Source organism: Scyliorhinus canicula, unplaced genomic scaffold, assembly GCF_902713615.1.
Source record: "Scyliorhinus canicula unplaced genomic scaffold, sScyCan1.1, whole genome shotgun sequence".
In the NCBI taxonomy this organism is placed as follows: Eukaryota; Metazoa; Chordata; class Chondrichthyes; order Carcharhiniformes; family Scyliorhinidae; genus Scyliorhinus; species Scyliorhinus canicula.
In genome coordinates, this window is record NW_024055542.1 from 698578 (window position 1) to 715322 (window position 16745).

The window sequence follows — 16745 nt, forward strand, 5'->3', positions numbered from 1 at the left end:
TGGGTCAGTTCCCTGTCCAGATTTGATTGTGTCATTTCCATGTCCAGTTGTGAAAGGGTCAGTTCCCCTTCTAGATTTCAGTCTGTCTTTACCATGTCCAGTTGTGAATGGGTCAGTTCCCTCTCCAGATTTGAGTGTGTCTTTTCCCTGTCATTGTGAATGGATTAGTTCCCTCTCCAGATTTGAGTGTGTCTTTTCCCTGTCATTGTGAATGGATTAGTTCCCTCTCCAGATTTGAGTGTGTCTTTCCCCTGCCCAGTAAGTGAATAAGTGATTGGTAATTATCTTTTTGCTGTCCAGTTGTGAATGGGTCAGTTCCCTGTCCAGATTTGAGAGTGTCTTTTACCTGTCCAGTAGTGAATGGGTCAGTTCCCTCTCCAGGTTTGAGAGTGCCTTTTCCATGTCTAGTTTTGAATGAGTCAGTTCCCTCGCCAGATTTGAATGTGTCTTTTCCCTGTCCAGTAAGTGAATGAATTACTTCCTCCTCCAGATTGGAGTGTGCCTTTCCACTGTCCAGTTGTGAATATTTCAGATCCCCATCCAGATTTGAGTGTGTCATTCCCCTGTCCAGTTGTGGCTGGATCAGTACCGAAACAGCTTTGATTGTGTTTTTCGTGTCTCCAGAAAGCGAATGGTCAATTCACACTCCAGATTTGAGTGTTTTCCTCTGTCCAGTTGTGAATGGGTCAGTTCCCTGTCGAGATTTCAGTTTGTCTTTCCCCTCTCCAGTTGTGAGGGGTATTTCCCCTCTCCAGTTGTGAGGGAGTATTTCCCCTGTCCAGTTGTGATCGGGTCAGTTCCCTGTCGAGATATTAGTGTATCTTTCCCCTCTCCTGTTGTGAGGGAGTATTTCCCCTCTCCATTAGTGAATGGGTTGGTTCACTCTTCCAGATTTGAGTGTCTCTGTCCCCTGCTCAATTATGAATGGGTTCTGTCTGTATCCAGATTTGAGTGTCTCTGTCCCCTGCTCAATTATGAATGGGTTCTGTCTGTATCCAGATTTGAGTGTACCTTGCACCTGTTCACTTGTGGAAAGGTCAATTTGCTGCCCAGATTGGTGTGTGACTTTCCCCTGTCCAGTTTTGAATGGGTAGTTCCCTGTCCAGATTTGAATGTGTCTTTCACCTGCCCAGAAAGTGAATGAGTTACTTCCTTCTCCAGATTAGAGTGTGCCTTGCCATTGTCCAGATATGAATGGGTCAGTTCCCTATTCCAGGTTTTATTGTGCCTTTCCCCTGTCCACATCTGAATGATTAGGACCCAACCCATTTTGAGGGAATCTTTTCCGTGTCCAGCTATGAGTGGGTCAGTTTCCTCTCCAGATTTGAGTGTGTCCTTCCCCTGTCCAGTAAGTGAATGAGTTCCTGCCTTCTCCAGATTGGAGTGTGCCTTTCCACTATCCAGTTGCGAATGTGTCACTTCCCCGACCAGATTTGTGTGTCTTTTGTCCCTGTACAGTTGTGAATTGGTCCCAAATTTGAGTATGTATTTTCCTGATCCAGGGTAAATGGGTCATCTATGTGTCCAGATTTGAGTGTCTTTCCCCTGTCCAGTTGTAAATGGGTCAATTTCCTGTCCATAGTTGAGTGTGTCTTTCTCCTGTCCAGTTGTGGATGGGTCAGTTCCCTGTCCAGATTTGAGTGTGTCTTTCCCCTGTCCAGTTGTAAATGGGTCAATTCCCTGTCCAGAGTTGAGTGTGTCTTTCCCCTGTCCAGTTGTGGATGGGTCAGTTCCCTGTCCAGATTTGAGTGTGTCTTTCCCCTGTCCAGTTGTAAATGGGTCAATTCCCTGTCCAGAGTTGAGTGTGTCTTTCCCCTGTCCAGTTGTGGATGGGTCAGTTCCCTGTCCAGATTTGAGTGTGTCTTTCCCCTGTCCAGTTGTAAATGGGTCAATTCCCTGTCCAGAGTTGAGTGTGTCTTTCCCCTGTCCAGTTGTAAATGGGTCAATTCCCTGTCCAGAGTTGAGTGTGTCTTTCCCCTGTCCAGTTGTAAATGGGTCAGTTCCCTGTCCAGATTTGAGTGTGTCTTTCCCCTGTCCAGTTGTAAATGGGTCAATTCCCTGTCCAGAGTTGAGTGTGTCTTTCCCCTGTCCAGTTGTGGATGGGTCAGTTCCCTGTCCAGATTTGAGTGTGTCTTTCCCCTGTCCAGTTGTAAATGGGTCAATTCCCTGTCCAGAGTTGAGTGTGTCTTTCCCCTGTCCAGTTGTAAATGGGTCAATTCCCTGTCCAGAGTTGAGTGTGTCTTTCCCCTGTCCAGTTGTGGATGGGTCAGTTCCCTGTCCAGATTTGAGTGTGTCTTTCCCCTGTCCAGTTGTAAATGGGTCAATTCCCTGTCCAGAGTTGAGTGTGTCTTTCCCTTGTCCACCTGTGGATGGATCTTTGCCCGAAACAGCTTTGATTGTGTATTTCTTTTGTCCAGAAAGTGAATGGTCAATTCCCTCTCCAGATTTGAGTGTTTAGCCCTGTCAGTTCCCTGTCGAGATTTCAGTGTGTCATTCCACTATCCTGTTGTGAAAGTATTGTTGCCTGTCTAGATCTGAGTGTGTCTTTCCCCTGTCCAGTTGTGAATGTCTCTAGATTCTGTGGGCCTTTCCACTGAACTGTTGCGGAATTGTCATTTCTCCATCCAGACGTTTGTGTGTTTTTCTCCCATTAAGTTGTGAATGAGTCTGTTCTCTCTCCAGATTTAAGTGTTTCTTTCCCCTGTCCAGTTGTAAATGGGTCAGTTCCCTGTCCAGAGTTGAGTGTGTCTTTCCCCTGTCCAGTTGTGAATGGGTCAGTTCCCTCTCCTGATTTGAGCATCCCTTTAACCTGCCCAATTGTAACCGATTCAGCTCCCTCTCCAGATTTGAATGCGCCATTCACTGTCCAGTAAGCGAATGAGTTACTTCCTTCTCCAGATTGGAGTGTGCATTTTCAATGTTCAGTTGTGAATTAGTCAGTTCCATCTTCCAGATTTGAATGTGCCGTTCCCCTGTCCAGTAAATTAATGAGACAGTTACTGTTGTGGTTGGAAGATGCCTTTCCACTGTCCAGTTGTGAATGTGTCAGATCCCCGTCCAAATTGGAGTGTCATTCCCCTGTGCAGTTGTAGATGGATCAGTATCCTAAACAGCTTTAATTGTGTTTTTCCTTTGCCCAGAAAGTGAATAGTCAATTCCCTCCCCAGATTTGAGTGTGCCTTTCCTCTATCCCCTTGTGAGGGTGTCTTTCTGCTCTCCAGTTGCGAATGGGTCAGTTTTGAATGTGTCTTTATCCTGTCCAGCAGTGAATGGGTCTGTTCCCAGTCCAGATGTGAGTGCGCCTTTCACCTGTCCAGTTGTGGATAGGTGAGTACCCGAACCAAATTTCATTGTGTCTTTCCCCTGTTCTACGCTGAATGGTCAATTCTCTTTCCAGGTTCGCCTGTACCTTCCCCCTGTCTAGTTATGAATGGTCAGTTCCCTGTCCAGTTTGAGGGAGTCTTTCTCTAAATCAAGTTGTGAATGGATCAGCTCTCTCTCGAGATGTGAGTGTGCCTTTCCCCTGCCTAAGTTGTGAATGTGTGAGTTCCCCTCCAGATTCAAGTGTGTCTTTCCTCTGTCCATTTGTGAGGGAATCTTTCCCCTATCCTGTTGTGAATGGGTCACTTCCCTCCTCCAGTTTTGAGTGTGTCTTTCCCCCCAACGACTGTGAATGGGTCAGTTACCTGTCTCGATTTGAATATTTTTTCCCCTATCCAGTTGAGGTTGGGTCAGTTTCCTTGGCAGATTTGGGTGTGACTTTACCCTGTCCAGCAGTAAATGGGTCTGTTCCCAGTCCAGATGTTTGTGAGCCTTTCACCTGTCCAGTGGTGGATGGGTCAGTTCCCTAAACAGATTTGATTGTGTCTTTCCCCTGTTCTGCGCTGAATGGTCAATTCTCTTTCCAGGTTTGACTGTGCCTTCCCTCTATCCAATTATGAATGGTCAGTTCCCTGTCCAGTTTGAGGGAGTCTTTCCCCCATCCAGTTGTGAGTGGGTCAGATCTCTCTCCAGATTGGAGTCTGCCTTTCCCCTGTCCAGTTGTGAGTGGGTCAGATCTCTCTCCAGATTGGAGTCTGCCTTTCCCCTGTCCAGTTGTGAGTGGGTCAGATCTCTCTCCAGATTGGAGCCTGCCGTTCCCCTGTCCAGTTGTGAGTGTGTCAGATCTCTCTCCAGATTGGAGTCTGCCTTTCCCCTGTCCAGTTGTGAGTGGGTCAGATCTCTCTCCCGATTGGAGTCTGCCTTTCCCCTGTCCACATATGAATGGTCTGTTCAGATTCCAGTTTGAGGGAGCTTTTCACCTGGCCAGTTGTGAATGTGTGAATGGGTCAGTCCCCTCTCCAGATTTGAACGTGCCTTTCACCTGGCCAGTTGTGAATGTGTGAATGGGTCAGTCCCCTCTCCAGATTTGAACGTGCCTTTCACCTGGCCAGGTGTAATTGGGTCAGGTCCCACTCCAGATCAGTGTGTGTTTCCCCGTCAAGTTGAAAATGAGTCAGTTCCCTCTCCAGATTTGAATGTGGCTTTCCCTGTTCAGTACGTGATTGAGTTACTGCCTTCTCCAGATTGAAGTGTGCCTTTCCCCTCTCCTGTTGTGAATGGGTCAGTTCCCTCCTCCTGATTGGAGTGTCTTTCCCCTATCCTATTGTGAATTGGTCAGTTACCTCTCTAGATTTGAGTGCGTTTTTTCCCTGTCCAGTTGTGGTTGGGTCAGTTCCCATGGCAGTTTTGAGTGTGTCTTTCCACTGACCTGTTGCGAATGAGTCCATTCCCTCTCCAGATTCAAGTGTATATTTCCACTGTCCAGTTGTAAATGTGTCAGTTCCTTCTCCAAATTTGAAATGAAATTAAATGAAATGAAAATCACTTATTGTCACAAGTAGGCTTCAAATTAATTTACTGTGAAAAGCCCCAAGTTGCCACATTCTGGCGCCTGTTCGGAGAAGCTGCTATGGAAAGTACCACTCTCCCCGAGTGTGTCTTTCCCTTGTCCAGTTGTGAATTGATGTTTCCCTCTCCAAATTCGTATGCGCCTTTCCCCTGTCCAGTTGTGAACGGGACAGTTTCCTCTCTAGATTTGAGTGTCCCTGTCCACTGTCCAGTTATGAATGTGTCAGTTCCTTGTCCACATTTGAGTGTGTCTTTCATTTATCCAACTGTGAATGGTCAGTTCTCCCTTCCAGTTTGCCTGTCCCCTATCCAGATATGAATAGTCTGTTCCCCTTCCAGTTTGAGAGAGTTTTCCCCCAGTGCAGTTGTGAATGGGTCAGTTCCCGCTTCATATTTTAATGTGCCTTTCCCTCTGTCTAGTTGTTAATGGGTCAGTTTTCTCTCCAGATTTGAGTGTGTCTTTCCCGTGACAACTTCTGTATGGGTCAGTTCTCTGTCGCGATTTGATTTTGTCTTTCCATTGTACCTCAGTGAGTGAGTCTGTCCCCTCTCCAGATACGAGTGTGCCTTTTCACTGTCCAGTTGGGCAAGATGTTTTCCCTGTCCAGACTTGAGTGTGTTTGATCCCTGTCCAGTTCTGAATGTGTCAGTTCCATGTCCAGATTTGAGTGTGTCTTTCCCCTGACCAGTTGTGGATGGATCAGTACCTTTAACAGCTTTGGTTGTGATGTTTCTTTTGTCTAGAAAGTGAATGGACAATTCCCCTTCCAGATTTGATTGATTTCTCCGTCCAGTTGTGAATGGATCAGTTCCCAGTCGAGATGAGTGTGTATTTCCATTGTCCCTTTCTGAATGAGTCTGTTCCCTTTCCACTGCCCAGTTATGAATGTGTCATTTCCTATTTCAAATTTGAGTGTGTCTTTCCCTTGTCCAGTTGTGAATGAGTTAGTTCCCCATCAAGATTTGAATCAATTTTACTCCTCTGCAGTTGTGAATGGGACATTTCCCTGTCGGGATTTGAGTTGCCTTCCCACTGTCCTGTTTTGAATGAGTCTGTTCCCTCTCCAGATTGGAGTCTGCCTTCCAACTGTCCTGTTGTGAATGAGGCCATTCCCTCTCCAGATTGGAGTGTGTATTTCCCACTGTCCTGTTGTGAATGAGTCTGTTCCCTCTCCAGATTGGAGTGTGCCTTCCCACTGTCCTGTTGTGAATGAGTCTGTTCCCTCTCCAGATTGGAGTGTGCCTTCCCACTGTCCTGTTGTGAATGAGTCTGTTCCCTCTCCAGAGTGGAGTGTGCCTTCCCACTGTCCTGTTGTGAATGAAGCCATTCCATCTCCAGATTGGAGTGTGTATTTCCCACTGTCCTGTTGTGAATGAGTCTGTTCCCATTCCAGATGTGAGTGCGCCTTCCCACTGTCCTGTTGTGAATGAGTCTGTTCCCAGTCCAGATGTGAGTGTGCCTTCCACCTGCCCAGTGGTGGAAGGGTCAGTTCCCTCTCCAGCTTTGAGAGTATTTCCCCTGTCTAGTTGTGAGTGGGTCAGTTCCCCTGTCCAGAATTGAGTGTGTCTGTCTCCTGATCAATTATGAATGGATCATGAACAGTTGTTAATGGGTTGTGTCTCTCTTCAGGTTTGAGTGTGCTTATCGCATGTCCACTTGTGGTGAGGTCAGTTTCCTGCCCAGATGGAGTTTGCCTTTCCACTGTTCAGTTGTGAAAGTTTACTTCCCTGTTGTGGATTTGAGTGTGTTCTTTCCTGTCCAGTTATGAATAGTCAGTTCCTGTGGAGTTTGCACATTCTCCCCGTGTTTGTGTGGGTTTCATCCCCACAACCCACAAAGGTGCAAGCTAGGTGGATTGGCCATGCTAAATTGCCCCTTAATGGGAAAAATGAATTGGGTACTCTAAATTTTAAAAAATAATAGAATAGTCAGTTCCCCGTCCAGTTTGAGGAATTCTTTCCCCCACCCAGTTGTGAATGGGTCAGATTTCTCCCTTCATCCTCTCTGTCTTTCTCCTCTCCCTCTCTCTAATCTCCCTCACCGCCCTCCTCCCAACACTCTTTCTGTACTTCGCTCTCTCTCTCTTTCCCTCTCCCCAGTACCCCAGTAGTTGGGAAGGAGAGAGAGAGAGAGGGTCAGGCACAGGAATCCAACAACCACAGCAAACTGAATTCAAATGCCCCCTGTGGATTTAATTTCACCCTCATATTTATATCTCGGCCTAAAATACAGGCTTCGTTCCAGCATTTACCTGCTTCAAGTTAAGGGACTTTTATTTCGAGCCATCGAGATTACTTCATAGTCGATGCGTTTGTTTTGAAAGTGACTCCACTATTTTAAAATATTTTTTGAACAAATTTAGAATACCCAATTTATTTTTTCCAATTAAGAGGCAATTTAGCGTGGTAAATTCACCTGCCCTGCACATCTTTGGGTTGTGGGGGCGAAACCCACACAAACACGGGGACAATGGGTAAACTCCACACGGACAGTGACCTCGAGCCGGGATCGAACCTGGGACCTCGGTGCTGTGAAGCTGCAGCGTTAACTCACTGCGCCACCGTGCTGCCCTAAAGTGACCCCACTATTGTTAATTTTAAGAATTCTGCTGGCAACTTGTGCACAGGGAGATCCCAAAAACACTTTCAAAATTGAGTTCAGAGTTTCTGATCTGAGATTTCCCTCTCTCTCTCTCTTTCTCTGTTTCTGCACCATTGTTGCATTGTGCACACTGACGGCAGTATTGATTGCACAGTAAGATCCCACAAGCAGCAGTGTGATCATGGCTGAATATCCCCTCAGTCCCCTGTGAAAACGGTTCATCAACTCACTCAGTCCCAAGACTTTAAAATTTGAGATCTTTGAACCCACTTTGCAGTCCATGTGCTATTTTATTTTTAAGAGTTGTGATCACAATTGCTTTGTGGGCAAAAGCCGCAGTCCTGTGCATGAACAGCAAGATCCCACAGCTGCAGCAATGTCAACCTAACCTGGTGGGGTGCTGTCTCCCCCCCCCCCCCACTCACTCCTGCTTCGAGCCCCATTCCCCCCTGGATCTAAACCCCTTCCTCCCCCATCATCCTGTGCGTGTGGATTGGACCAAGTCTGAAGAACTTCCTTCAATTCTCTAACAGCGTTAAACTGCCTCTCAAAACAAAGAAAAACCTTTATAAAACAAAGTCCACTGATACACAGAAAGACCCCAGAAGCTGCAGTCAGCAGTGTTGAGTGTCGTTTAAAATAGCTAACAGGTTATACGGAGAGTGACCGGGGCTCAGGCAATGAAATCCAACCCCCCCCCCCACCCCCCCTTTCGGGACACCCAGGTTTAAAATAACCCCTGTTAGTTTGGATTCAGGATCAAAAGTTAGACAGCTTCACATTACAGATTTTAATTTACTCTTTGTCACCCACCAAAGGTTTAATGTGTTTGTGTCTGAGTGCAAGGCCGGGGCGGCAATAAAGAGACAACTCGCGTGAGTGCGGCCTTTGGAGTAGGCCTCAGTCCACCCACTTGTCCTCTGGAGAAAATCCCTTGTCCAAAGATTCCTTGTCACATTGCAGTCTTCAAAATTCAAATTCCTAGGGAAAAGAGGGTGCAAATGAACTAATACACAGGAAAATGTTTAAACTAGAAACACAGCAAGAGGCCAAATTCTCTCTCTGTTACACAGACTCTCAGCAACATCCACCTAGAAATATCTCAGTTATTAACGACAGAATAACAAAGATTGAGAGGCAGTTCCCGCTTCCCTGGTGTTTCTCCGTCTCTCTCTTCTCCCCTCCCCCCGATCTCATTCTCATTGTCCCTCACATATGTGCATTAAATCAGGGTAATACGCAGACACACACTCACCCTGGGTGAAGCCTGTGGAATAGGCCTCAGTCCATCCATCCAACCTCTGAAGAAAAGCCCTGGTCCAAGGATTCCTGTTCACATTGCAGTCTTTCAAAATTCAAATTCCTGGGGAAAAGAGGATGAAAGTTAAGTGAAAGACAGGAAAAGTTTGAAACTATTTGATATAGCAAGAGCCCAGGATCCACTTTTCAGTTACACAAACTCAGGAACATCCAAATACAAAAATGTCACAGCTTTCAACCAGAGACTAAAAAGGATTGAGAGACAGTTCCCCCCTTCCCTTGTGTTTCTCTGTCTCTCCATCCCTAACTCATTTATATTTCTGTCTCCCTCCTCCCTCTCTCTCTCTTTATCCCTCAGATATTAAAATTAAACCTCTGTCAGGTTAATAACCAGACACAACTCACCCCGGGTGAAGCCTGCGGAACAGGCCTCGACCAGCGCTCTGGATGAATTCTCACTCCCTCGTCATCCCCACCAAATCCTCCTCTTTGTATTCCCGACTACCTTAAAGTTCTCCAAATAAAAATCCCATGGGAGAAAATGAGATAAAATTGGTTAGAAAGACAATAAGAGTGACATTTTCAAACCTACACAAAACAGCACAACAGGAGTCCAGCATTTCCACTCTCCTGTCAATCTCTCAGCAACATACCAACACACACAATTCACAGGTGAAAAACAAACAGATTGACACACTCAGCAACACACACAGACACACACTGAACAAGAGGAGCAATGTTTTCAGTGTAGTGGGAGGATTGGTTTGAGAACTGAAGTCCCTCAGACTCAGATTTACCCTCAGTGAGCTGTGAGCAAACTCCAGCCCTAGTCTCTGCCATGTGTGGAATGTCTGCCTCTGAGGATTGCTCAATATTGACATGTAAATGACGAGGGCGAGGAATGGTTGTTGCAGGTTCCGGGGTTTAGATAGTTCAGTAAGCTCAGGGAAGGTGGTAAGAGAGGGGGAGGGGTGGCATTGTTAGTCAAGGACAGTATTGCGGTGGCTGAGAGGATATTTGATGAGGACTCGAATACTGAGGTAGTATGGGCTGAGTTAAGAAACAGGAAAGGAGAGGTCACCCTGTTAGGGCTTTTCTATAGGCCTCCGAAAAATTCCAGAGATGTAGAGGAAAGGATTGCAAAGATGATTCTGGATAGGAGCGAAAATAACAGGGTAGTTGTTATGGGGGACCTTAACTTTCCAAATATTGACTGGAAACACTATAGTTCGAGTACTTTAGATGGGTCCGTTTTTGTCCAATGTGTGCAGGAGGGTTTCCTGATGCAGTATGTAGATAGGCCAACAAGAGGCGAGGCCGTATTGGATGTGGTACTGGGTAATGGACCAGGACAAGTGTTAGATTTGGAGGTAGGTGAGCACTTGGGTGATAGTGACCACAATTCAGTTACGTTTACTTTAGTGTAGGAAATGGATAGGTATACACCGCAGGGCAAGAGTTATAGCTGGGGGAAAGGCAATTATGATGCGATGAGGCAAGACTTAGGATGCATCGGCTGGAGAGGAAAACTGCAGGGGATGGGCACAATGGGAATGTGGAGCATGTTCAAGGAAGAGCGACTGCGTGTCCTTGATAAGTATGTACCTGTTAGGCAGGGGGGAAGTGGTCGAGCGAGGGAACCATGGGTTATTAAAGCAGTTGAAATACTTGTCAAGAGGAAGAAGGAGGCTTATGTGAAGATGAGACGTGATGGTTCAGTTGGGTCGCTTGAGAGTTACAGGTTAGCTAGGAAGGCTCTAAAGAGACAGCTAAGAAGAGCCAAGCGAGGACATGAGACGACTTTGGCAGGTAGGATCCAGGATAACCCTAAAGCTTTCTCTTGGTATGTCAGGAATAAAAGAATGATTAAGGTAAGAGTAGGGCCAGTCAAGGACAGTAATGGGAAGTTGTGCGTGGAGTCCGAGGAGATAGGAGAGGTGCTAAATGAGTATTTTTCATCTGTATTCACACAGGACAAAGACAAAGTTGTCGAGGAGAATACTGAGATACAGGCTACTAGACTAGAAGGGCTTGAGGTTCATAAGGAGGAGGTGTCAGCGATTCTGGAAAGTGTGAAAATAGATGTCCCCTAGGCCGGATGGGATTTATCCTAGGATTCTCTGGGAAGCTAGGGAGGAGATTGCTAAGGCTTTGGCTTTGATCTTTAAGTCATCTTTGTCTACAGGAATAGTGCCAGAGGGCTGGAGGATAGCAAATGTTGTCCCCTTGTACAAGAAGGGGAGTAGAGATAACCCCGGTAACTATAGACCAGTGAGCCTTACCTCTGTTGTGGGAAAATTCTTGGAAAGGTTTATAAGAGAATGGATGTATAATCATCTGAAAAGGAATAATTTGATTAGAGATAGTCAACATGGTTTTGTGAAGGGTAGCTCGTGCCTCTCAAACCTCATTGAGTTCTTCGAAAAGGTGACCAAACAGGTGGATGAGGATAAAGCAGTTTATGTGGTGTATATGGATTTCCGTAAAGCGTTTGATAAGATTCCCCATGGTAGGCTATTGCAGAAAATACAGAGGCATGGGATTCAGGGTGATTTAGCAGTTTGGATCAGAAATTGGCTAGCTGATAGAAGACAAACGGTGGTGGTTGATGGGAAATGCTCTGACTGGTGTCCAGTTACTAGTGGTGTACCACAAGGATCCGTTTTGGGGCCGCTGACCTGGAGGAGGGCGTAGAAGGATGGGTGAGTAAATTTACAGATGACACTAAAGTCGGTGGAGTTGTGGACAGTGCGCAAGGATGTTAAAAGGTACAGAGGGACATAGATAAGCTGCAGAGCTGGGCTGACAGGTGGCAAATGGAGTTTAATGCAGAAAAGTGTGAGGTGATTCATTTTGGAAGGAATAACAGGAAGACAGAGTACTGGGCTAATGGTAAGATTCTTTGTAGTGTGGACGAGCAGAGAGATCTCGGTGTCCATGTCCATAGATCCCTGAAAGTTGCCACCCAGGTTAAGAGGGTTGTTAAGAAGGCGTACGGTGTGTTAGCTTTTATTGGTAGAGGTATTGACTTTCGGAGCCATGAGGTCATGTTGCAGTTGTACAAAACTCTGGTGCGGCCGCATTTGGAGTATTGTGTGCAGTTCTGGTCGCCACATTATAGGAAGTATGTGAAAGCATTGGAAAAGGTACAGAGGAGATTTGCAAGAATGTTGCCTGTTATGGAGGGAAGATCATATGAGCAAATTCTGAAGGACTTGAGGCTGTTTTCGTTAGAGAGAAGAAGGTTAAGACGTGACTTAATTGAGGCATACAAGATGATCAGAGGATTAGATAGGGTAGACATCGAGAGCCTTTTTCCTCGGATGGTGATGTCCAGCACGAGGGGACATAGCTTTAAATTGAGGGGAGATAGATATAGGACAGATGTCAGAGGTAGGTTCTTTACTCAGAGAGTAGTAAGGGCGTGGAATGCCCTGCCTGCAACAGTAGTGGACTCGCCAACACTAAACGCATTCAAATGGTCTTTGGATAGGGATATGGACGATAAGGGAATAGTGTAGAGGGACTATAGAGGGGTTTCACAGGACAGCGCAGCATCGTGGGCTGAAGGGCCTGTACTGCGCTGTAATGTTCTATGATACCAATCTCCTTACTATTGATAAATGACACAGCAATCGATCCAGCAAGCTGCTGTCTTAACACAATCATCCCACAGGGACCACATTTCTGTATAACAGAATTGAAGCATAAGTTAAAATACTATTGGGAAATGGTTAGAAACTGTATTGTTTGAGATGTCCTCAGAGATCTGTGTGCAGCCCTACCCCCTGACTTTCTGTGATGAATGTTTTCAGTCTGTCCGCTGTGATTGTTTACCAAAGATGTGCCTTCACAGGAGAGGCCAGAGGCATTTGTCCTGTCTATGGTTATGTTAATTCAGGCGACAGCAACAGATCGAGCAATGTCCTGTTACTTCAGTCTTGATGTTAATATTTATTTCCCCCTGAATTTCTGACTAGTTTGGGATGTCTATTTGTCTGTCTCCCAAGGAGGGCTTGGGTCCAGCTCTCTTTACAAGCCTGGTCCACGCACCCCCAACTCAGGCCTCAACTCCCCCGAAGGGCCCTATTCCCCCTCCCTGTCGTCAGCCACCAACACCACTGGCCTGCCCCCCTTTCCGAACCCATCCAACAGACCCAACCAAAAACAGGGCCCAACCCACCCTCAAAACAACAAAGAACCAAGAATAAACAGGGAGCCCCCCTCAAAATGTAGCACAGCTATCCCGGACCGTCCCTTCACGCGACCCCCCCCCCCCCCCCCGTACCCAACCCTCACTTTGAGTTCAATTGTTCATCCTGAACAAAGGCCCAGGCTTCCTCCGGGGACTGGAAGTAGAGGTGTCGGTCCTTGTAACTGACCCAGAGACGCGCCGGCTGCAGCATGCCAAACTTCACACCCCTCCTGTTCAGCACCGCCTTCGTCCAGTTGTACCCGGCCCTCTTCTTCGCCACCTCCGCACTCTCCCACCTGCTGCTCCGCTCCTTCTTGGCCCACCTGAGTGCACAGTCCCGCTCAGCGAACAGGTGGAACCGCACGAGCACCACTCGCGGCGGCTCATTAGGCTTGGGCCTCCTCGCCAATACTCTGTCGGCCCCTCCAGCTCCTGGGGCCCCTGAAAGGACCCTGCTCCCATCAGTGAACTCAACCTGGTGACCACATAGGCCACCACGTCCGACCCCTCCACCCCCTCCTGGAATCCCAGGATCCACACTGGCCTGAGAGTCGGGCCTGCGACTTGGAGGATTTACACTTGGTCAGGCAAACTTTGGCCAAGTGCCCCTTTTTGCCGCAGTTACTGCAGTTGGCGTTCCGAGATGGGCAGCGCTGCCTGAGGGGCTGGTGCTGGTGGCAAAAATAGCAGGATAGCCCCCCGGGTTGGGGGGCAGCCGCTCGGCACAGGCCCGGGGTACTCTCTGGTCGGGGGTCCACGAGGGGGTCGCGTGATCAGATGGGAACGCGTTGAGGCTTTGAGACGCTACTTCTAAGGAGGTGGCTAGTTTTACTGTCTCTTCCATGTCGAGGGCGCCTTTCTCGAGCATGCGCTGTCTGACATAGTTCCACCTGACTCCAGCCACGTAGGCATCCCGGACGGCGAGGTCCATATGTTGCGAGGCCATAATAGCCTGGTAGTTGCAACTTTGCGCGAGGACTTTGAGGTGGCGTAGCTACTCCTCCAGCGATTCCCTGGGGCATTTGGCGGCGGCGAGTGGTGAGGAGGTGTCGTGCATACACCTCGTTCACCAGCCTTACGTATCGGCGCTTCAGCATCGCCAGGGCGGCCGCATATGTGGAGGATTCCTCCAGTTGTTCAGAAATTCGATGGCTCACCCCAGCGTGGAGGAGGCTCAGCTTCTAATCGTCGGTGACGGAAGGCGAGGAGGAGGCGGCGACGTAGGCCACAAAACAGCGGAGCCAGTGCTAAAAAATCCCTTTGCCTTCCGCGGCCTGTGGGTGAAGTTCCCGTCGGTCAGGTTTGAGGGCCGATTCCATTGTGGTGTTGTAGTCGATTAAATTGATGCGACCAGCAATTCACGTGAGTCAGTGAGTGGAAGTAAACTGTGGCTTATATTGTCTAGAACAGTGCCTGCCTGCGACTGCTCTACTACTAATAGCCGCCTACATGGCAGCAGCTTTTTATACCGACCCTCAAGGGGCGGAGCCCACACAGGCCCCAGCACGGTACATTCAGAGCCATATCGTACAATGGTCCATAGGCGGGGCCCACACAGGCCCCAGCATGGTACATTCAGAGCCATATCGTACAATGGTCCATAGGCCGGACCCACACAGGCTCCAGCACGGTACATTCAGAGCCATATCGTACAATGGTCCATAGGCGGAGCCCACACAGGCCCCAGCACGGTACATTCAGAGCCATATCGTACAATGGTCCATAGGCGGAGCCCACACAGGCCCCAGCATGGTACATTCAGAGCCATATCGTACAATGGTCCATAGGCGGAGCCCACACAGGCCCCAGCATGGTACATTCAGAGCCATATCGTACAATGGTCCATAGGCGGGGCCCACACAGGCCCCAGCATGGTACATTCAGAGTCATATCGTACAATGGTCCATAGGCGGAGCCCACACAGGCCCCAGCATGGTACATTCAGAGCCATATCGTACAATGGTCCATAGGCGGAGCCCACACAGGCCCCAGCATGGTACATTCAGAGCCATATCGTACAATGGGCCATAGGCGGAGCCCACATGGGCAATAGCGTGGAAGAGTGTAATACATGGTGAATAGTTAGTACAATATGTTCACCACAAGGAGGAAACAGATAGAGACATGGGTAAAGAGAAGGAGAGACAAAGGGACAGATTCAATGTCAGCCCGTCACTAAATCTCAATTGAAACTAATTCCTGGACATGTCACTATAGCCTCACTTCATCGCAATGGATAAACCTGCCAGGATTAATCCAGAATGCAATCTGGTGTTAAAGATCTGTAAACTCAGCTTCCACTAACTTCTCCCACTTTCTGTACCTGATTTGGGAATAGAAATATTTGCTGGAAGGGTGATTGTAAAAAGACTCCTTAAGGAATAGGCAGCTGATTTGCCAGTGGAAAGGGGGCAGTGTAACTCTTTCTGGGGACAGAGGGGATGTGTCTGCAGACTGGCAATACAGATGGTGGTCACGGGTGGGGTGGGGGGGGGTGTTCAGAGAGAGTGTGTGGGTACAGGGGGGCGAGGGGGAAGGAGGATGACAGCAGGCAGGGGAAGGAAAGTGTATCTCTCATCTCCCCACCCGGATAGGATCACATTGCTGCCTGTGGGATCCTGCTGTGTACCAATGGCATGCAGCCTTTCCTGAGCTTAGTGACCACACACAATGTCAAATTAAACTGTTCATAGACTGTACAGGAGGGGGCAGACATAACCTAACCCCTCCCCTGCCCCACCTCCCTGAGACTGGGAGCAGGGCACTGACTCCACACTGGAGACCCCCAGATACTTTGTGCCTAACCCCCTCCCCCCACCCAACCCTCACACCAAACTCCACCTCTATTCTGCTCTCTATTCCTGTTTCCCTCGCTCTCTCCCCTCCCTCGCCACTCTCTCTACACCCATTTCTCTGTCTCGGGGAGTAAGACGGGGACAGAGACAGAGAATTTGACCAGCAGAAACTTTGCCAAAGTCAATTCAAACGCAACCCTGAGCTTTTCCACAGCCAACAGTGACATTCCAGTAAAAGGCAGGGACTGGGCAATTGGCAAATTGTCTGAATGAAATGAAATGAAAGTCCCTCTTTAAAACTGGCAGTGAGGCGGGGGGAGTGGGGGAAAGTTTGGTTACTTTGGGGAACTCGGTGAGCTGAATTACCGCCCCCAGCCCATCCCACACCCACACATGCACTCCCCTCCCCATCACCAACATATCACTAATCAGTCCATCTCACTCAGTCCCCTGTGAAAACGGTTCAACTCACTCAGTCCCAAGGCTTTCAAATTTGAGATCTTCGAACCCACTTTGCAGTCCATGTGCTATTTTATTTTTAAGAGTTGTGATCACAATTGCTTTGTGGGCAAAAGCCACAGTCCTGTGAATGAACAGCAAGATCCCACAGCAGCAGCTATGTGAACCTAACCAGGTGGGATGCTGTACTTCCTCTCCTCCCTCACTCCTGCTTCGAGCCCCATTCCCCATGGATCCAAACCTCTTCCTCCACCATCATCCTGTGTGTGGATTGGACCAAGTCTAAAGAACTCCCTTCAATTCTCTGACAGCGTTAAACTGCCTCTTAAAACTAATAAAAACCTTTTATAACAAAGTCCATTGGTACACAGAAATATCCCAGAAGATGCAGTCAGAAGTATTGAGTGTTGTTTAAAATAGCTAACAGGTTATACGGAGAGTGACCGGGGCTCAGGCAATGAAATCCAATTCCCTCCCGCTTTCGGGACACCCAGGTTAAAAATAACCCCTGTTAGTTTGGAGTCAGGATCAAAATTTAGACAGC

At 48.0% G+C, this 16745-nt stretch overlaps 1 long non-coding RNA gene across 1 annotated transcript; it reads right to left on the bottom strand.

Moving 5' to 3' along the window:
• Positions 1-8219: 8219 nt before the first annotated feature.
• On the bottom strand, positions 8220-9281 carry LOC119960507. Its single transcript, XR_005459427.1, has 3 exons — positions 9158-9281; positions 8748-8855; positions 8220-8473 (listed from the first exon to the last, which is right to left on the bottom strand). It is a non-coding gene; the product is annotated as an uncharacterized LOC119960507 (long non-coding RNA).
• Between the last annotated feature and the right edge of the window lie 7464 nt (positions 9282-16745).